The 22,876-nt window shown below is 41.9% G+C and overlaps 1 long non-coding RNA gene across 5 annotated transcripts in view; it reads right to left on the bottom strand.

Moving 5' to 3' along the window:
- LOC135305394 (uncharacterized) overlaps positions 1-22,640 on the bottom strand; it is a 115,153-nt gene extending 92,513 nt beyond the window's left edge. For 3 of the 5 annotated variants that reach the window (XR_010366589.1, XR_010366590.1, XR_010366587.1), the window contains exons 1-3: positions 22,366-22,640; positions 21,372-21,452; positions 10,656-10,783 (exon numbers count right to left, since the gene is read on the bottom strand). This is a non-coding gene — a long non-coding RNA (uncharacterized LOC135305394). Of the gene's footprint in view, positions 1-5,621; positions 5,895-6,536; positions 7,108-10,655; positions 10,784-21,371; positions 21,453-22,365 lie in introns of those variants that run through there. The other 2 variants (XR_010366586.1, XR_010366588.1) reach the window with 2 other exon arrangements.
- Positions 22,641-22,876: the final 236 nt, after the last annotated feature.

Below are 22,876 nucleotides of genomic sequence, written 5' to 3'. Positions count from 1 at the left end.
TGTCCTTCACATTTCACAGCATCATCAGGCATTTATGTGCCTTTTTCCAATGAAGGGAAAAAGCAGATTTACTTTGGGCAAAGTTGCCTCTGAGTCATTTGCCACAAAGCAAAGATGATTAAACAAAACCTTCTTAGGAGATGGTTCCTAACAAGGCACTCTGCTTGCTTGTCATGGGAGGAATGTGCCAGAAAACATAGGCTTGTGCTTAGCAAGTAATCTTGGATTTCACAGCTCTAAATGCAATTTTATGCCAGATTTTTGTCACCCAACCTTCCATTAAAGCTCACATATTAACAGTGTCAGATGCCAAGTGGCCTCCCACGACCCCTTGGAAAGTGATTGCCACTAAAGAAACAATTTGATTTCCTTGGCAATCTTACAAGTGATTCCCATGAGGATGGGGCTGCTTTGAGCTCCTCCACAGCAGCTCCAAACCACCAAAGGCCAGTGAGGAATTGTCCATGCAGCACTAATTTTGCACAGGAACCCATAAAAGGACCATGAACTGAACACAGCTTAGCTCTAAAGACTCTGCAGCCTGGCTTTTGTGCGTGGCTGTCTAGGCTGGGGGTGTGTGTTCTATCCCCATCTGTCAGAGCTGGGGCAGTTCTCTTCTGTTAATTTGGCAGTTTTCTCTGTCTCTTCCACAGCCAATCCTCACTCCAGGAGATCTCTGCTGTTCAGGACCAGTGAGTGTCCCTGCATGGCTGATAAAATTCCATCATCCCATTGGGAGATGCTCCGCCCAGGGGGAGGAGCCAAGCATTCCTACCTGGATACAATCTGAGGTTTGGAACCCCACAGCAGCTTTTGCCCACTGCATTCCCAGAGGAGCAGCTTTCTCCTGCCCTGCATTCCCAGAGGGAGAGCAGGCCCATCTCCAGCAGCCCTGGAGCTTCAGAGAAAAACTCCAGCCTTGTGCAGGATCCCTGCTCCAGCAGAAGCACAGCTGGCACTGCAGGAGGGCTGAGCCACCATGGGATGGGACTGTGCCACCACCCTGACACACAGGGGTCAGGTCCTATTCTGACTCTGTCAGTGGGTTTTTTTGTTTGTTTGTTTGTTTGTACGATTGCATTTGTATTTTTTAATTTTCCTAGTAAAAAACTGTTATTCCTATTCCATTATCTTTGCCTGAGAGCTCCTTAATTTCAAAATTATAATAATTCAGAGGGAGGGGGTTTACATTTTCCATTTCAAGGAAGGATCCTCCCTTCATTAGCAGACACCTGTCTTTTCAAACCAAGACAGTGGAGAAGATTTCACGCCCCACCAGCTGCCAAGGCAGAGGTGGGCAGCCCAAAGGAGGTTTGTCTGCGGGCACTCCTTCATTCTTCAGGTGTGTTTCCAACAATGAAGTCGCTGCACCAATCCTCCTGCAAATATTTTGGCCTTTGGCTCACTTTCCCCACACACCCCCTTCAAATGCCACTAAATTAGAAGTGAAAAATAGGACTTGGAGAGTACATTTAACGTAAGTAAAGAGATTAAGGGGTTTATCTGTCAACACTGGATTCCAGATGTTTTTAAATTAAAAGAAAAAACAGGAGACTAAGAGAGATGTTAGTTATAAGCTCTTTTCTTCCTTTTAAAATGTGTAAAATATTGCCTAAAATACCTAACTTTTTCTGTAGGTTTTGGAGAGGGTTTTAAAAAAATATCAGCATACATTTCAGACTAAACTTCAGTGTCTGCACTGAAGATTGAATATGTTTCTCCTGGTACATAATATCAGAGTTTCTTTGCATAACCAACATTCACAGAGGAGTTATTTCATAGAAATCTGTGTATGACTTCACCATTGCCAAAGCTCAGGCTCAGAAAAATATTGAATTCCACTGGTTTTCATCCTTGACTCTCAATTTCCTAGTCCACTAGGAAATCCTTAGTCCACTTCTAGGAGCAATGAAATCATAGACCTACAGCTGGACCTACAGCAAGCTCCTGTGAATAAGGGAATAAGCTTTAAAAATTAATCTGGAAAGGGGATGGGACTAATTTAAAAACAAGCAAATCCTAATAGTGGTTACATTCAGAATTAGACCATTATAAAAAGAGGAACACGCCTCTTCTGTTTTACCCATCTTCCATGTGGAGGACATCTAATTTAATGTTCCTTGGGGCTGTACAGGTGGCTTCTGGGATTCACTTGATCAGTTTGTGCTGAATTCTTACTGCCAACTTCTCCAAGAGGAAATCTTTATTAATGTCCCATATCTAATACAGATTCTGCTCCTGTAGGTTTCATATCCTCTGAAAGGCAGAACAGAAGACAGGACTGAGAGGTTACTTCACTGGGATTTCCTTGTGGAGATCCCTATGTCAGGGATATCAGCTGGCACTTACCAACCTCCTCTTGGACAGGAGTGCCATCAATTATCCTGATAAAAACGGTGGGGAAAGCTTGTGCCAGATGAGCATTTCATAGTTGAAAGGATCTGATGCTGAAGCACTGGGACAGATGGCTTTGGATAAAAATAAAAGAACTCAAACCAGTGGGTTTTCTAACACAGTAATTCCAGTGAGACTGGGTGTTCTGGAAGAGCAGTCATTAATTCTGTGACAATACCAGGCAGTTTTGAGCAGTTAATGACCTGATACAAAGGAGCTGAGAAGTTAATGTGTTCAGGGGTTTTTATTGCAACAATGAATTTTAACAGGAAAGAGCCCATTTTATTTCCAAACTCTAGATTTGGCTGCTAATCCCCAAATTTGGGGTGTGTAAGGAGAGATAAAAGCTGATTCATTATAACATTCTATGGAAGACAAAGACATAATCCCTGACCTCTGTTTCCTATGAACACATGCCTCAAAAAATGTTGGGGTTTCTCACAGGATTTTAAGATGTTTTTTAGATTTCTACCCACACAAGTCAAGCCTGTTAGCCAGACAAGAGCACTGAGAAAGCTGAACATTCCCAAATGCTGGGCCATTGGAACCTGATGATAGAGGGCCTGAATCCTGCCCCTGATGCACAGTTCATTGGGTCAATGTTGCAGTGAGCTTTCTTAAACCAGGCCAGTTTTACTGACTGTAGCCCCACAGATGGTTTATTTTATCCAAATTAGTTATGTTTATTGGAAAAGGCCTAACCATGTCTTTTTCTACCAGAGAATTAACAACATTGCCTGAATTGGGGATATATTTCTTCATACATTTAATATAAATCCTGCTGGCTCTGCTGCTTGTTCCAGAATCACAAATTCTTGGAAAACTTAACTGTTTTCTGAGTCCTTTCCTCTTACCTTTGGATCTCCTTCTTGGTCCCATATTCTTTTCCACAAACTAAGTAACTCTACCCCTCTGCTTGGCCAGGGGCAATTATTGAGTCTCTCTATGAGCAGCAGCAGAGACAAAGGTTTGATCAAAAAGTCTGACCAGCAGGAGTGGTGAGAGGTGGCTGCAGAGAGCCCCCAAACCAGGAGGAACAACAACACCTGCCTTGGAAGAAGGGATGGCAGCACAGAGGGCACTTCCCTGGAAGTCCTAAGCAATTCATAGATATTTCAGAGTTCAGGATTCATTCTCTCATAGAAGAGATCCATTTATAGAAGACAACCAATGCCTCTTCTTATTGTTGATGGTATCCCAGAGCAAACCTCACATGTCCCTTAATGGAGTACTTTAAGTAGGCCAAAATCCATCTTCCTTTTTATACAAAGCCAGCTGACATCTTGAGTTCATATGAGGCACACTGTGTTTTCTCTGGCATATCCCTGAGCTTGACTTCATTACTTTATATTTATGTGACAGCAAAAAAAAAAAAAAAAAAAAAAAAAAAAAAAAAAAAAAAAAAAAAAAGCTTATGCCATATGGGTGCATTGGGGCAGGAAAAAGCAACCAAACTCTGATTAAATCAATGGAGTTAGCTGGAAAAAAGCACTGTGTATGAAGCTGTGGAGCACTCTAGGAAGATGAACTCACAGTGAAGGCTCAGAGCTGTGCAAACTAAACTGCTTTATGAGGAGCTTTGGATGGAGTACAAGCACCTCTCTGTGTGTTCTCATGCCTGATAAATCTGTAAGTGGATCTGCCTCTCACACATGTACAGCTGGAAGAACACTCAGTTTTTAAATCTTCACTTATTACAAAGCATGGTGATCCTTCTTGCGATCCCTAAACACGTCCATATGCTACAGCAATTTCAGACTGAACTGAAGGAAGATCTTATTCTCCTCAAGAGCTCAAGCTAGAATGAGAAATGGGAGGATCTTTGTGTTTGAGAGTGATGCCTCCAGTTCAAGTCAAATCAGTGCTTTGGCTCCTGCCCTTTTGAGCCAGATGCACTAAAACAAAACCAACCCCAAAACTGGAGCCGTGTCCCCTGGACAAAGAACATCCTGTGAGCTGCAGGCACAGCACATCTGGGGGCCTCATGTTGCTGCTCAGTAATGCATGACCTGGGGACACTGTCATTTTGTGCTTAACAAGTCTCCAGGGGGAAAGCTGACATTTGAAAGGGACCAAAAAACTTCTTCATGTGATGCCAAGGCACCCTCTCCTGTTTCACTGGGAAGTGGGAGCATGTGAGCTGCACAGACATGAGCTCATGTAGCTGGGCTGATGCACAGCCGCCCAGCCCCAGTGCCAAAAGCCTGTGCCAAGACACATGGCATCCCACAGCACCTTTTATTTTCTAGTTCTGTCCCAACTAGATTTCCATCAAGTTCTGGGTTGAAATATCAGTCAAGGTGGAGGGACAACCAGAGAAGCACCACAGTCACTCTTTGGGATTTGTTCCTTAGTCTCACCAACTCATGGTGAACTCAGATGAACTCATTAACTAATTTTTTCATTGGGAATTTCCCTATAAGCCATTCTTTGCAATCTAGTCACCAAAGAGGTGAGTAACAGGGTTTCTTGAACACTTCCAGGGATGATGACTCCATCACTTCCAGGGAAGCCCCTTCCAATGCCTCACCACCCTTGCAGTGAAGAAATTAAATTGCCTGGGGCTAAAAGCAGAAAATAACCTGTCCCCTCAGTACCTAAGGGAGGGCACACAGAGACTGTGTGGGGATGATCCATTAACACCAGAATCCCTTCACATATTCCTTAAAACCATCTTGTGTATCTTTGGGAATGTTCTAGATCACTAAAACCCTTCTTTCCAACTCTGCACAGTGGAAGATGTCCAAGCATATGTTTAGACCTGGGTTTTGTCAGAACTGCTCACAGTTTGTGGCATCCACAGAGAGTGACCTAATTACTACCAGACCCCTTCAAGAAGACTGCCTTGGCTGCTTGCATGCAGAACTGAAAAACTTTCCAGAGCAGAGAAATCATCCCGAAGACTGGCTAAAGTTGTTTTCTGTCCCTGCCACTTCCAGATGAAGCACTGCTAAGAAGAGGTTTCACTTTTTAAAAGGAAGCATGTTCTCAACATGTTTTTTATAAACGAAACCACATCACTCCTTCAAAGGACGACAAAGGAACTTGCATGCATGATTGATGAAATATCCAAACACTCTTACAGGGGAAAATGTAACAAACACCCGGGCAGATCATAAGCAACACGTCCCAGAACAAGGCTTGACAAACAGCACACAGCAGTAATTCACATTTAGAACCTGACACTGAATATTTACTTAATACATGTTTATTTTAATTGGAAATAATGGAAAGTTGGTGATGAGTCTTTAGGTACTGGTACAGACATTTTTAAATGTCACACAGGTCATGGCAGGCTAATTATTATTTGGTGTGAAGCATGAGAGCTTCCTGGATGTGACTGTGGAGGAGGAGAGCCATTGCTTTGGTTACAAAACTCATTTTGAGGAGACAGTCAGGTTTCAGCAGCGCTGTGCAGACTCCCTGTGGCTCACTGGCCTGTGTGTCACAGTCAAAGCTGTGAGGTGGTTTGTTCCATGCGAGGGTGGGAGGCTGCCAATCTTAAAAAAATAATAATTTTTGTTATTTGCAAATGCAAAAATTGCTTTAGGCTCGCTGGACATGCCAAAGCCTTGATCAAAATCATGTCCCTTTCATGGGGACAAAAACATATGTTCACATTATCCCAAAAAGAAACAAGGGGGCATGGGGGAGAACGGGGAGGGAATCTTTTTATCTTGGTTTAGCATGAAAATACCATGCATGGCTGCCAGTTGTTTATCGGTTTTTTCAGATCAACAATATGTTCTTCCTTAAGGCCTTTCATTGAAGAGCTTTCTGTTAGTCTAACTTGTATTAAATAACCAAAACCAAATGGAGAACAGTCCCAGGCACTTGTCACATGACACTGCTGTTTAAAGAGCTTTTTTGGTCCCCAACTCACAGCAAGAGTATTCTGGAGAATCTAATTCATAAATTCTCACTGGTTTTGCTTTGAGATACTTCCCATGTGATTCCCTTTTTCTTTTTTTCCTGTGCCAGAGGAAGGAGCACAATTTTTGCTTGGGCCAGTCATCTCTACTTCTCTGCTGGGTAGTTCAGATGCTGGGCCCCTCTCTGGTCCCTTCTTTACATTGTGTGCCCAGAAAGTGAATAAAAACTCAAAAAAAAAAAAAAAACCCACAAAACTATAACAGGGTGAATTTCACATCATGCCAAGAAAATGTGATCTTGAGAGAAGAAGCACCAGGGAGAGAAAAGTCAGGGACCTCTCTTCCAGCACTGGAGTCAGGGAAAACAGCTAAGCAAAGAAAAACAAGGTGTTCTTATCTTCTGAAAAACACACCTATCCTTCAGCTTCAGAAGATCTTCTGTGGACAAATACCGTGAAGGCAAAGATAGTGGTTTGCACAGGGAGAGGAGTGAATCAAAAGAGGGTTTTAACAACTCTCTCCTCTGTTCCAGTGAAGGCAGAAAACAGCAAATACAAACACACAGGATGTATCGCAGTCAGGGGCAGGACAGGAAAGCACACAGGAGATCAGCTTGTGTGACTGTGATCACAGGGACTCTGTCAATCATTAAAGCAAAATATCAGGTATTCCTTCCTGCCCAGGTGAGTTCTCACACACATTGTGGCAGGTCTTTCCAGATGGATGAGCCCTAAAGGGCCACAGGCACAGGAAGCCGTCCATGCTGTTAAACTGGTGCTGAGATGGAGCAGGATTAGGCTGTGAAGGGCTGGCATTTGGAGTGACAACAGCAATCAGGACACTAAAAAAGGAGAAAGCCATCAGTCATCTCTGTTTCCCTCATCTTCCAGGTGGTCTTGAGCTTTAGGCATCTTTATAATTTAAGGGTCACTGGAATGTGTTCTTTGATACTCTCCATCCTCCTGGCAGGGGCTTCACCTGATAACAGGCACAGATAACAGGGGCAAAGAACCTCCAGCTCCTGCCAGCACCTGCCCTGCACAGGGAGGTGTCACAGCTCCAAGCAGGGCTGCTTTTGGGCACTGTCAGCACCTGCAGGGCTGAGCCCTAACACTCTGCTGTCAGCTGCACAAGTTTTAAGTCCTGTGACCACTTCCAGGGTGCTGAACGTTGCTGGATGGGGACATTTATTCACCAAACTTACCCCAGCATATCCTGACCAGCCAGCAGTCCAGCAGTCCAGCAACATGGCACATCTTAAATTATTATAGATCATTTATATGAGGTTTGAAACTGTCCATAGTCCCCCTCAGGTATTTTGCCAAAATGGTTAATTGAGAAAAAGATTATCTGCAATACCTCCTGACAAAAATTACTGGAAATTGACAGTGTTCAAATAATCTGAAATAAACAAACCACGCTGAATTACAGCAAGTGAGGCAGTTAGTTCATGTTTTGAGCTCCTTTTATCTTTATTACCAGAGCTGTGGCTTTTTTGTCCTTACAGCTGTCTGTCAGCAGTGCTCCAACAGAGGGCTTTCCCTTGAATTTCAATTGAATATTCTCTTTCTTCAGAGAATTTGAAATACATTATTTAAAAATAAATAGCCAAAGAAATATTTAGAGTCAGTGCAATTGAAATGAGCTCACATAAATTAAGAATGATGGAGAGACTCGTGTTTTAAAAAGGAAGATTTACCACATGTCTTAGAAAATAGGTGGAAGCCCAAGCACCTGTAGTTCTTACTGTGCATTTCTCACTCCCCCTGCCTTCCCCAGTGTCTCTATGCCCAAGAACCTGCTAGCAGAGTGAAGAAATTTCTTTTTTGGGCCTTTCTCAGCTTTGAACTTGGCTCTCAGTCTGCTGGTGAGAATATGAGCATCATATGAGCATCTGTCCTACTTAGGACAGAAATTGTAGCAAGAGAAACTATAGGACAGTTCAAGATCTTTAAAGGCATCACACCCAGTTATTTCTCTATCATTTCATCAGACTCCAGCATGGAGGGAAAGTGTGAACAATCTCCATAAGGAGCAGGATGGATGGACACTTCATAACTCTGATTTCCAGCTGAAGCCACAACAGTAAAGAGTTAGGGTTACTAACATGAAGTTTTCCAGCAGAGCAATAATCCAACTCCTTTAGCATCAGGTGTAGAGAGAGTTTTCACTTCTCATCAAGGGAGCTGAGGGAAGGATAGAATAAATGGATATTTGTCCTCTGTCCCTGTATAAAAAGAAGTATCAGAGAACAATGAGCAATAAAGCTGTTGAGCAACATCAGCAAAGGATGCCCAGTTTAGCAATGTCTCTTTCCCTAGAAGCAGCCTGAAATGCTCAAGAGAAATTATCTCCTCAGTTTCTGAGGGATGGACAGTGAGAGGACAGTGATTAGAGGCCCTTTCAGACCTCCTGTCTGTGGCTCCTGTCCTTTGCTCCCAGAGCACCTCAGTGCACTGAGCTCCCAGCCTGCAGAGGGTGTGAACATCACAGGGGGATTGCACATCCCCTCCCTCCCAGCCCTATCCAGAGATGCTGTTTTCTTACTCCAGGGTCACTGCTCTGGTAGACAACTGATGGAACCCCACAGAAATGCTGGATGGTGGCTGACATTCTGGCCCTCATTCCTGCAGCACTTCTGGGCAGATCATCAGCCTTATCTTTGAGCTTCCTGCCTCAAGTCACAGCCCTACTGTTATTCAAACATAGTTTTGTATTTAATTTAATTTCCTTGTTTTTGTTTAGCTTTGATAAAGGAAAGGAAATCTTTTCTAATCGGCTCAAAACAAGACCATTGACTCAAGACCAAGTTCAATGAGCTATCAGGGGCAACAGGATACTAATGGCTAATGCAAAAGTCTGAGAAAGAGTCATGGGAACAAAAGCCACTGGAGGGAGAACAACTTGTCCTTTAAATCCATGAAGAGGAAGTGGGATGTGGAGAAAAGTTCTGAGTTGAAAAGCCACTGCAGGAGGGGCTGTGACAGAGCTTGAGCAAAGAGCCAGGGTGAGCTGAGAGGGAAATCACAATGCAATGAGCTTTGGGAAATCACAATGCAACGAGCGGAGCTTTTTGTATAGGTATCAAAATGTTTGTATCTGCACATAATATATACACATGTGATAAATACATGTGATAAGGGCTTGCTTGGTTTTTGGGTTTTTTTGCCAGGCAAGTGTACTGGAAAGGAAGACTTACCTACACAATCACAGAGCATCAAGGAATTTAACCCAAAGTATTTCTGGAGTTGGAACATGTCTCCATGATCTCCCCCAAGATGTAGTCACACACATTCTCAGGATGCCAAACAATCACTTAATGTTGGTTTGATTGCACATCAATGTAGAATAAAAAGGTTTAAGAAACTGAAAATATAAAGGGGTCAGTCCTAGCAATCTATGTCAGCATCTAGAGTTTGAACGTGGCAGAGAATCCTGAAGACCTTCAGACCTGACAAACAGCCACATGACAGAGCCTCATCCACAAGTGTTTCCAGGAGCTTCAGAGAACTTTGGCTCACACCCCAGAATCCCTGCAATTTTCAGGCTAGCTAAGGACAGAAGTGCTCCTGCAAGTGAACTGCATAAAGAGTAAGTCCAAGTCATAAAAATATTGTGCTAGCAGTTGGGAAGGTTAGAATAGAAATGCAAGCTAAGAAACAGATTAAGGTCAAACAGTCATATCAGAATTAGCCCAGTGTGGTGCATTTACAGCTCCTTATCTCCAGCTGAGACTATTTTTTATGTAAGAATTCCCATGAAAACCAAAGCTACAGCCATCAGAACCCTTCTAATAATCACCAACCACATTTCCAGCCAGATTGCTTCCTTTCACAGTTCTTAGTTCAATAGTTCTAACTCTTTTAGATCTTTCCAAGCAGATTTGCCCTCATTTTCTCACCTCCACTGATGTCTAATATTTGGGTCAGGTCTACCTTCTGACCTACTCCATGCAAAATTCCTATTGCACTTTAACTGCATCATATCTGCCATTATATAAACCCTGTTATGACATCCAGCTTTTAATGCAGTGCTAGTTACTCATTTACTAGCTCTACAGGCCCAAAAATTCCCTGGCTCTTTCCATAGTTTGCTAAGACTGTCAAGGGCATTGTTTTTTTTTCCATTAGGGCATTTTTTTCTCCATTGTTACTGATTCACATTAAGGGCCCTTGGTCATGCTCAGTCATGCTGTCTCTTTGATCAGCACCCAGGTCAAATACCATGAGAACAGCCTTTCAGGAGATGTTTGACTGTTCTGTCTTCCATCATCCTAAATGCTGGCTGTGCCAGCACACTGGCCAGGGATTTCATTACCTTTACTATAATAGGTTCTTTACAGACTTCAAGCTCATTTTTATTAAGTATTCTCCACACATTCTCTCCTACCTTCTCCAAAAACCTATCCCAGGGCTTTGTTCAAGTTATTTAGTGATCATTCTTCCATTTAAGTAGAAATCCAACAACTTGAAGCTCTGCAGCTTGGTCTCTCTCACTCTTTTGGACCTAAATGTTACCTGCAGCAAAATAACATCATTATCACTCTTAACCAGCCTAAGTTTCCTCTGAGGTGTTCAAACCCTTAAACATCAACATAACCTAGAGTATTTACTGACTCCCAGAAAATCATTCCCAAGATTATCATAAGCTAAAAACTGGGCTTTATTTCTTCAAATGTAAGCACTGTTTGGAGTTTGGCTTTTTATTTGCAATACCTTCTCTTTATTTGCAGTACAACTCTCTTCTGAGCTGTATTTCTTCTCTCTCATGACAGTTAACTCACCACAATGGTCAAAAAGGAAATGTAAACTATTCAAATTCACACCATTCTGAGAATTTCACAATGACTGTATTAATCCCACCCAGTCATATGAAAAGTTATAGAAATTATACTCAAGCATCTCTCTGACTTAACCCTTCACTGAGGTCAAACAGAGCAGAATGTGCAACGTTTGCCATTACAATCAATTCATACTTGTACATTTCTAATTCATTTTCCAAGCTGTGCCAGACCCTTTTTCTACTGGAAGTCAATATGTGACAAATACACAAAATTTCTTATACCTCCCTAAAAGCTAGAGAGCAAATATACAGATAGATAGATAGATAGATAGATAGATAGATAGATGTAAAAAAAAAATATATATATATATCCTGATCACATTCCTGTCCTCTCCTGAGCTCTTAATGGATGAAGTCTCTCCTCCCCATGAACAAAAATAGGGCTTTTTATAAAGCAATTTGGACATATTAGGCTGTACAAAGAAGGGAAAATACTGCAACATTTCTTCCATTCTGGTTTGTCTCTTCTAGAGAATTGGGCATATTCACTTGGAATTTATTCAAGCTTCCAAACCAAATCAGTTTCAAAAGCCTTTGAGTCTGTGTAGGCCCTCCTGTTTTCAATAATGCAGCAGGAACACTATCAGCCCCTGGTGCTTTATTGGTCCTGAGAATTGTAATTGTCTCTCAAAGCTCCTCAAAATGCGGTATTTCTACAAAACAGCTGAGCTCTCTGGATTACAGCCAGTGTCTCTTTTTTCCACCTCACTGTTGAAGAGATCACAGTATTTTCTCCATTTCTTTAAAGTTACACTGTAATTTCCACTTTCATCCTTAGTCCTGCTCACTCGTTTCTCCACACATGGCTACTCTTGTAAAGTGCATTCACATTATTAATCCCCCTCTTCTCCCCTGTCATCTCTATTGTGTTTTATTATCTGATGTGTCATTTAACTAGTCCTCCACTTGTAATTCTCAGCAGAAGGTGCCTTCTCATTCTGAGACAAACAATTGTCTCTGCAACAGCTCTCTCAGCCTCTATACACAAAGTTTCAGCTGCAAGTTCCCCCACTATGTTTCAAAAAAAAAAATCTCTCATTCACTATCAACAGGTTTCTAAAACCTCAGACCTGATCTCAGGTAAGACCAGCAACATCCTGGGTTTCTGGATATGTCAATTATTTTGTCTTGTCTGATGGGCTCACGAATTTTGTTGTATTGTTTGCTTCTTTGAGGTCATACACTCAGCAACAGTCTCAAGACTTCTTGGATATCACCTTGTCCTCTGAGTAAATTAAAGTGTCAGGCTGACTGACATCAGCTCCATTTAATTTTACAAATGTTCTCCTGCTCTTCACAACTGTTAGATATTGCAGAACTAACTCATCTCTAGTATTTAACAACATTAGAACACCCAGAATTCTTTCAAATTCCACATGGGATGCAGCTTTAATTTCATCAGAAGGCAATTATTTGTAATGTAACTTCATACAAATCATTATGAGCAAAACACACTGTGTGTTATCCTTCTATTCTGGAAAAAAAAAAAAAAAAAAAGGAGACGTTCACTGATAGCTTCAAAACCAAGAACTTCTGAATGCTATCCGTCATGACAAAAACTTTACCCATTCCATGCCTTTGAGTCTTTTCAACTCAGTGTATTTCTGAAGAGAATTTTGTGTTCTGGCTTTTTGCAATGACAGGATGCCATGGAGGTCCAGTCTTTTGTCTTAATACTTTTTCCCCGTATTATAAAAATAAGTTGGACATACTAATATTTCAAACAATCAAGGTAATGTGGGAGATTTACTCATTTCATATAATTTGGAAGCTTTCTGGCCACATCAGTTCAAAAGTTTCATGCTCCAAATCCCTGTCCTCTCCCTGAGCCCCTCTATCCATAGAACTGACTTGCTGGGAATTTGTTTGTTTGAAGGTTTTTTCCAGTGTATAACTGATCTTTATTTGTCCTTTGTCCTACAAAATATCTGACTGCAGAAAAAATTCTAGCCCCATCTCTCCTACCAGCATTGCTCTTGCAGTCACAGAAGCACCTTCCAGAGCATCACAGATACACAGTGCCTCTTTAAGGATTTTGGTGCCAAGTGTTTGTGAAAGCCAGCCTGGATGTAGTCTGGGATGCAAAGTGTTTGAGTTCACAGAATGTTGGAACGTGAAATGTCTGGAGCAAGAAAGTTACAACCTTGATCCAAAGGTATTTTCACATCATTCTCCTTGGATGCCAGAAACACACCAAGATTCCTTTATTCTCCCTTAGTGGAAAAGGAACAGGTCTGCATGAGTATCCCACAAGGAAGAGAGGGGATGTTTCAGAACGCTTTATACATTTTTATATTTTATACATTTATATATTATATATATATCTGGGTTTAGAAACACCACTACAATGAACAACCAGTGCCTGCCTCTACCATTGTGCTCAGCTGAATGCAGGCAGACCAGTCCATTTCAGTACCATAATAGATCCCTTAATGGTCATTGCTGAAGTAGCTGTTTCTATTTCACAGGACAAATTCCTACAGCTTCAGAGACAGGAGTTTAATCCTAGCATTGAGAAGTTCAAAACATTAGTTTTCAACCTGTCCATTTTCTTAGTATGATCATGTTTTGACCAATGAGAAACAGATGAAATCCTACAGTTTATTTCCTTTTCTTTATAGGATTATTATTTTTTTTTTTGCTGTCCTGGTGCTTCAAATGAGACAACTTCTGTGAACCTTGTTTAGAAAGAGACACCATGTGCTTACACATCCCAGGAGTCCAAATTGCTCTGATGCTACACTTAAGGTTCTTCATTAAAAACAGCTGAACACAAATGCAAAGAATTAACATCTTTGTTCCTTAATTATTTGATCAATATCTATGTATAGCTGAGATTATTTAAGTGGGGAAAAGGCAATAACTTTTTAAATTATAAAAATTCTTTTAGGACTAAACTCATGTCAGCAGAAAGGCTCACAAACCAGTTTGAATCACTTCTGTTTATAGTTGGTGGCACCTCTTATTTCCTGGGTTTTGGGAAAGCAGCACTTACTGCAAGAGGACAGTGCACTCAAAATGTTCCAAACATTTTAAAAATACACCTCTCTGAGTTCCTTATGTTGAGGAAACAGAACAGGGATTTTCAATTGTGTATTTCACCTAAAAAAGACTGGGCAAGACCCCTTGAATACTTCCTCTCTTTTCATCAAGATATGAAGCAGGATTATTATCTGACCTATTTGTACAAAAACAATAGAAAGGGAGCAATTCCTTGCTCTCCTCCAAAAAGGCAGCCTGGGATCCCAGCAGAGCCAAGGGGTAACTCGCAGTGATCTCATCAGCTGAGCTGTGCTGACACTTTCCCTGCCAAGAGCAATTCTCTGCAAAGGGACTTCCTGCACAGATAAGGGCAGAGAAGCCCACTGAGGATGTTGTTATTCCAAAGACTCGCTGGTGAAGCACATGGATGCTGAACAACTCCTGGAGACCAGCTCAAGAGCAGGAGGCAGCTGCAGAGAGAGCACTTCGGGACCGGCACCTCGAGATTTTGTTCTGAGCCCATGCAACAAATTCACATTTTCTCCCTTCTCAGGGAATTTCTTCCCTCACAAACCCATTTCTCTGGAACGTGATGAGAGCTTCTATGAATAGTCTTGGGCAAGATAGGCCATGATGAAATAATTATTGAGTTTATAGTGTTGGTACCATCTTTCCTATATATATTCTAAGGGTGCTGGAGCAAGGCTGCATAATGAAAAATTTACTTGTAAAAGTGGCATTCAACAGGTCTGTATTCACAGCTGTGATCAATGTTAAGCCCTTGACAAAGACAGAACTAAAATTCTGTGGATGCTTTGTGCCTACAACCAGTAGTTTTCTTTAAAAGTTGTTTTTGTTTAAAAGAGTAGTCAGGAACAAAAGAGAGGCTGAGAAAAATTGCAGTAATTGCTTGAATAGAGAAGTGGTTTTTCTTCTAGAAAGATCCTAAACAACATTTTCATAAAGAATTGTAGTGTCTATTAAAAGGACTTTAGACAGCAATTACAGTGCCTATATAATTACAATGCCTATATAATTTGCAATTACAAATGCCTATAAAGGTTCACTATCTGCCTAGATTTGAGGGATTCTGGGACACTTCTTGCTCTTTTCAAATTTTCATCCCCAAGCTTGCTAAGGATGGCTTTGTCCTTCCCAAAGCCCTTTCTCTGTTAAGCCACCATCCTCCATTTGCTTCTGCAAGCATCATTTTCCTATTAGAAATGATGTTTTTATTTCTCTCCTACCACGCTGAGCAGTGGGGGATATTCCTTCTCCAGCAGCTGGAGTGCAAGGCCTCTTGCCCTGTGGGGATTTGGCAAACCAGTTGCAAACTCAGTGGAGCAGGGAGTGAGATCTGCAGAGAGGATGTCTTGCCTGTAATAGCACACAGATCGCTCCATTCCTGCAGAACTAAAACCAGGCCACTGTTTTGCTTTTTAAGAGACAATAGGTCTCTTTCTCCCCTCCTCCCAAACAGGCCAGGCACAATAGCTCCAAAATGAAAACCTTTTGTGAGTTCATATTATTTGGTTTCAAGCTGCCTGGAGTATAATGATGATTTTTTCAGCTCCTTGCAGCAGCTGCCAGCATTTCTGTGCAAGGAGATGGGAGTACTGAATATCTTTGTGCTTGTTATTTGCTATTATTTTTAATTTATTTTTTTAAAAAAACTTTCAAAAGGCTGTTTAGGAAATTGCTGCCAGCCCTCCTGGTAACCCCAATGCATTTTCCTTATGGAAGGAAGTTCAGCAAGGAAAGCCACCACTTAGATTTAGAGAACACTGACCTATTCTGTGCTACAACAGAAACTTGCAAAGCCTGGGGAGAACTCTGGAGAAAGAATAAGAAGTGGGAAAAAAAGCCTCTCAGAAACAATAGAAAGACTCCTCTCAGACTCATACAAGAAATATTGTTATTCAGAAGAGAGTAAAACTCACAATCGATTTGTCTTCCTCTCATCCTTTTCCCCCATCTCAGTCCTTTTCTGGACTTTCCTGGAACTCACCTTTTATGCATTCCTTGGCTGGGGTTATAGCCAAGTGTGAGTAAGCACTAATGCAGCTCCAGGTATCTGGCTACGTAAGTGGTTCTGCAAGGTTTAAATTACTTTTTTGGGGGGTAAGGGGAACAGTGTCAGTCCTCTTTTGACATCTTTGGTAAGGAAAAAATTAAACACAGTGATTTTCTCTTGCTCGTTGTTTATTTTTACTTACATGGGGTTTTTTTCATTGTACCACATTTCTATACAGATTTTTCTAATAACTGAATCACTTCACTCCCAGACAGAACACAGCAGAGCAGGGACCTCACTGGCTCAGTTTTTCTGCCGTGCCAGGTGTGATTTTGGTTTCTGGTCAAAGACTAGACATCTGCTTTATAGGTTACTGACCACTGAACCCAAGGGCTGCCACTCAACCATATCTGCAAAGGCTGAATAAGAATCCCTCAGTATTCAATACTTTTGAACAAATTTTCTCATTTGACTACAAAAAAACTTCACAGCCATACTTACAGCATGCAATAGAGATCAGAATTCTGCCTTGAGGTGAGGGTGACCCAGGCTGATGATGGAGTGCACCTCTACAAAACACGCAGCTGTGCTTTTTTGGCACTAAAACTTATCGTTTTCCCTGCAAATATGGTTTATAAACCTGTTGCCTCAGTTTGGTGTATGAAAGTGATGCAGAACTGGTTCATCCAGGGGAAAGGAAAGAAGACTCCTTTCAAAGGAGTTTTAGTTCTAGGTTTGCCCTGCTTGGAGAGGAAAAAGGAGAGAATACAAACCCAGAGTGTTGCAATGCCCATCTTTCGCAGCAAGAACAGGATTTGAGTGTGTTCTGCCTCAGGGCACTGCAGTCAAACTCTCCCAACCTGGTCAGGTCCCAGGCTGTGGTGGGTTTTAGCTCAAGCCTATCCCCACAGCCATTCCCAGTGTTGGCAAGCAAGGGAGCAGGGCTGCCACTATTCACTGTCACAGCCTCAGCCAGGGGCCTCCTGCCTTGTGATTGCTGATTTCAGTTCATTTCTCTGATTTACAGTTTCCTGATTTGCAGGTTGTTAAAATACTTGTAAAAAACACTGGTCTGGAAAATGTTCCTGAATAATTATGTTGATGACTAAAAATCAGGCTGAAAGGGCTTTAATTCATAGCAGCGTATACAATAAGGGAGATTTAGGGAGAGCTTTTATTCTTGACTCATATTTTTATTCCTTCATTCATGTTCATATGCTGTACTACAGACTCCAAAGCAAGTTTATATGGCTAAACTCTCATTCTACAGTCAGGAAATATTTCATTCTCTGGAAAAACTTTCTTATGGAAGTAACTCTTTCTATCTGAAAGTTAGTGCTCTGTTTATGTCCTAGAGGGTTTGTGAGGAATTAGAGTATTTTCCCCTTTGGAAGGGGATTGTGGGAATTGAAAGGTTGGTGTTTAAATAGGGTATCTAAGCACCAGTGAGAAACTGAGGGGAAATTTATGCAAAAAAAATGTCACCACTGAGGCTGTGCTCAGGGATTTGTGCAGTCCAGGCTGACACATCCTGGATCTGCAAATGTGCAAGACACAGCCAAGACTACTTTGAGTTTTACCTTTGGTGTTGAGAGGGGAGAGATCTGTTGCCATTAATGTTTAGGCCTGCAGTGGTGTCATCTCAAGTTTCTTATTTAACCAATCCCAGCTGTGTGAAATTCTTCCTGCAGCAGAGCTGGAAGTTGGAATTAACCATCGAACCTCCCAAAATGTATGACTGATTGGCTCTATTGTAAGGTCTGGTTAGGACCATTCTGACATGTCTTTTGCTGGAAAATGTCTTTGTTAAAACTCTTCAGAAATGCATCTGTTTCTTAATGCCAAGACAACTCAGAATATCCTGAGTGAGGCCTGGCCAGGATGGAAGATGGGCTTTACCACATCCCAGGGGAATAAGTTCAGGCTATTGTGAGCTGTTTCTGGTTTTGTAATGACTCCCAGCAGGGGAAAAGCTTGAGATTCACAATTTTTTGCCAATGAGATAAACATTCTCTGCTCAACTCTTCTTGCAAGACTTACATTATTTAAAGGCCTCAAAGAAGTTGACACCAGAACATGACTGCATTCAAACAAGCTTCTTAGGTGGGATGGAGCAGTTTCTGCATTAAGGCAATGTGGAACACAGGAGTTTGCCCATGAGGTGCAGTAACAAACATCTCCTTACAGCTTTGCAGACCAAGGCTGTTCCTCAGATCCCATCAAACGCACAAGGTGCCAGAGGCACAGGTGGGAGTTCACTCATTTAGAGAGAAACAGAACTTCTGGAAGCCTTGCAAGTGCAGAATTCCTAAAATTTGGAACTTGCTTAGCAGCTTAATGTATTAACAGAAGCATTAAAAAAAAAAAAAAAAAAAAAAAAAAAAAAAAAAAAAAAAAAGCCTTGGTTAGTTAGTGCAGGTGCCTGGTCTGCCAAGAGGCAGCTCTGAGGGAGGTGAGCTGATTTCAGCTGAAAGCAATTACCTTGATGAGTGAAGCAAGGAGAGCTGTGAAAACGCTGTCTCCTGGTGTATTGGAAAGTTGGGTGTGCCCAGCATCTGCTTTTGTCTGTACAGAGCTAAATGACATGACCTGCTATGACTTGTCAGACTCCTCTTTGCAGGATGGAGCATCCTCATTGTCCTGCTCCCAGGAAACATTTGTCAGGCAAAATTTGCTTTGTTCCATCCTTCTACATCTCATCACACCTCCTTGTGCACAAAAAGGACCTGCTAGAACACTCCATTAGCCACCAGCTTGGAAAATGGCACATGGAAGGAATGTCCTCTGGCACTGTATTCCATTACTAAGAAAAAACATTTCATCTACTAGAGGAATTGATGAAGCAAAGAAGAAACAACATCCTGATCAAAAGTTTTCATTGAGTTTTAGAATGTAAGACAGTACGATGTTGGAAGGTGACCTAGGTTTGAGAATGGAAAAGGATGTTTTAGGAATTGGCATGTCATGGCCTCATGATTATTATGGCTGCAGAATGGAAGGAAGAGAAGATCAACAGCTTACCATTAACTCAAGGGGAGTTTGCAAACTAGATGCACATATTTCCAAGGGACAGGCATGTAATATGTGATATCTGTTGTGCCAAATGAACTGATCTGTTCAAACACTCTGAGATCAACAAGTTCTGCCCTCTCCTTTAGCAACTTCCACAGCAGCAAGCAGTTTAACTTCCAATTCTCTCCTTGTGTCAGTTTAATTTACAGTTACCTCCTTGTGTGAAGGGGCTGGAAGATGGAACCAGTCAGTTTTAGGATGGAGGTGAGAGTCTTGCCAGTGGGGAAGGGAAGTCTACTCCAGTCTACCACAATTTTTGCCACTTATATCCCTTAAGGGAGCCCTAAGGAACTCCCAAGCATACAGCACAGATGGAGGTAGAGAGTTTTTAAAAGCCATTTCCACTTAGTTAATAATGTGTGTGAATATTGGATTTTACTATTTCCTCTTTGATTTTATGACTATTGCAGATTATTCAAAAAACAAACTGAAAAAGCCATTTATTGCCTGGGTTTGTTTTATTTTTTAAACCTGTTACACTTTAAAGCATCGTGAAGAATTCCAGATCATACTCATAACAACAAGAATGCTTTATGAATTAAAAGAACTCGACTGCAAGTCTGAACACCACTATAAATAGAGGGGTGGGAGTCCATGTGGAGCTGTAAGGTACAAGAACTCAGTGAAATTTTGCTGAAACTCCTGAATGAAGCACCTCAAGGGTGTGCCAGCATTGCTATGGCTGCCTGCCCTCTCCAAATGACCTTCCATAAGTGGACTGGTGATTTCCTGATAAAAAGATATCAGGACAATATCTTCCTGATACTTTGGGTGTTGCTAGAAAACAGATGTTCTTGGAGCACCTGACAGTCTCACTTTGAACACTGGCAGGAAATAGATATTGGAGAACACAGAAATAAGAAACTTGTTTTTTTTTTTTTAATTGCACCTGATCATTCTCAAGCCATGATACTGTGGACTAAGATTTGGGCAAGGATCCAAACAGCCTCTTCCTCATTAAATCCATTCTCTTGTTCCCACATGCACATTAAGGTGAGCATTAAGTCTGATGTTTCAGTTTTAAATCTCAATTCCCTTGCTTAGGTTCTGAGCCAAACATTTCCTGGGGGAGAGACAGGCACAGAGGATGAGAATCTTTCTTCCAGGGTACTTGTTTCCACTAAATGTGTGATGAAGTTACAGCTCTACTGAGTGGTTCTGGCTGTTTTGTCCAAGACACCAGCTAATTAAGCTAATTAATGTGTCCCCACCTTGACCAACTACATGGTTTTTGTACAGCAATCCTCACTAAATGTTGCCAAAGTGCAGGTGGCACCATGACCCAAAACTAATGCCTATGTCACCTGCATTTCAGACAGCCATTTCTTCAGGTCACAGACTAGGTCTAGTTAAGTCACCATTTTTCTTCTCTGGTGGCTCTCTGGTTTAATTTAAACCAAACAGTTTAAGATCAAAATTTACTGTAGATATTTAAGCATTTTTTCCCTCTGCCATGCTCCTTCAAACAGCCCTATTGAGCTTTTTCTCCCAGAGACAGCTGCATTTGACTTTTTACGTGACATTTGACAACTTAAAATGCACATTTTGTGCTCATTTTCCAGCACAGTGGCTGCTAAGCCAGCTTTTTGTGACTTCAAGCATCATCTTATCAATGAAAGAAAAAAGACAGTTAAGTACACGAATCATAGTAACTTCAGTTACTTGTAATTTGAGTAACTGTGAAACTGCCAATCAAACAGATTACACCTGTTTAAGGTTAGCAAATATTCTTTTAAAAAACTATTCTTAAAACATAATGCTTCTGGACCTGAAAGAAATGTTAATCCATAGGTATTCATATCTGTGCCACTGACCACTTCAATATGAACTGAACACACAAACCAAACAAGGATTAGATTTGCCAGTCAGGTAGTAGCAGTAAAATTCTGAGTAAAAGTACTTCCAATGTGTCAGGCCAGTCCTGCAATGGGAATTCTGCATAAATCATGGCAGTGCTGTGTCAAATAAAAGCCAAACTAAGTAGTAAGTGACTTAAATAAAGCTACTGGCTTGCTTCAAATTATTCCAAATTAAGTCATTTTTGAACTTAAAACCTTTGGCTTAAAATAAACCAGAGAGCCATCAGGGAAGAAAAACCTGAGTGCCATAAAAAGTGAGCTCTGTGTTCATGGATATGATTCATTTTCCCCTTTTCTTTTCCATCCATTCAGGGGCCAGCCAAATGCATCTCTTACCTGGCCTCTCTTTATCCTGAAATTCAGAGTAATGGGAGGAACAGAGGAGCTGATGTGGCAGGATGTTTGTAGAAGGTTCTGCTGTGAAAATATATACATATATATATATACATTATGTATAATTATACAGGTATAGTGTAGTGATTGAGAGCCTGAGCCTAAACAATACGTCTGGGTGGTATTAATATGGGATTTGCACAAAATCACATCTCTCCATTTCTTCTAAGCTGGGGATGAAGAGATCCCTCACACACCCATCCACATGACCCTCTCAGGGTATGGCACAGACATCTGAAGCCCCCACTATTGCAATTTCTGTTGTTGATGCTCACTTTCATCACATCTAATATTTGCTCTGAGCTGACTGCTCCTAAGAACATCACTCTTCACAACGTGCATGGATATTAATCTTCCAAAGAGGAATTTAAAGGGCAGAGTGGGCCCTTCAGCCTAACACAGGGGAGGCGATGCCCGGTCTGTTTTTAATTAGAGCCAGCTTGTTTAATGAGGTAATGTTCTGTTGTGCTGGGTTATCTCCTGGAAGACAGGGCAGCAGGCGAGCTGCTGGGGAGGGACACTTGAAAAACATCGCAGGCAGGCTGTTTAATGTTAGCACTATCATTCATCACCCGGGCTCTTTGGAGAGCCTGACAGGCGGAGCGCGGCCTGCGGGGACTCCATCAGCCTCTGGCGTGCTGCTTAATGCAATTAAGCCAGATGTATCAAAGCAGCAGGCGAGACCCTGCTATTTGGACAGCATTTACAGCATCCTGGGCAAATAGTCAGGAAATGTTCAATAATGTGCCTTGCACAAGTGTGGCAAGAAGCAGATTCTTGGAGTGACGGGTTGCCAAGAGAAATCCTGGCAGTGCCTCGCTCCAGCTTTTAGTCGCATGCTGGTTTTGTTGTTATTGTTTGAGGGCTTATTTTTGTAAGGGCTCTCTCAGTCTGAGGTTTCCAAAGGCCGGGTTGAAGGTGTCTTGAACACGCCCACCTGGTTCCTGATCAAGAGGATGAATGTGAACAGCAGGATCCCTGGAGTGCTCTGGGATCTGGGCTCGGGGCCTGCTGGAGGGCTGGGGCGCCTTCCCAGCGCTCAGACAGGGCAGAGCTGGGTTCTGCAGCAGCACAAACACTCTGCTCCCCATGCAGAAGGGATCAGGGGTGCTTGGGCAGTCACAGAGCAAATACCAGTACAGACAGGGAATTTACTGGGGCCTCTAGCTACATCTCCAGGCCACAGAATCCAGCCTGGTATGCTGGCAGTCTCTGTTTTGGAATCTAACAGTGGTTCTGCAGAGTATGGTTCAAGTACACCTAACTGTTTAGCACTGAAATAACAATAATTCACAAATTTCGCCGTATTAACCTCTTCCCAAAATCTTGAATACCCACAGACCTATCTTTTGTTCTCAGTGTGGAATATTGTGTCTGTGAGATCTCTCCATCAGCTGCACAGCTGGAGGACTGCTCCTTCAGGAGAGCAGAGTCTGCAGTAGTGACAG

Source organism: Passer domesticus, chromosome 7 (genome assembly GCF_036417665.1).
Source record: "Passer domesticus isolate bPasDom1 chromosome 7, bPasDom1.hap1, whole genome shotgun sequence".
In the NCBI taxonomy this organism is placed as follows: Eukaryota; Metazoa; Chordata; class Aves; order Passeriformes; family Passeridae; genus Passer; species Passer domesticus.
Note: the sequence above shows the minus strand (reverse complement) of the source record. Positions and strands in the feature narration are given on the sequence as shown.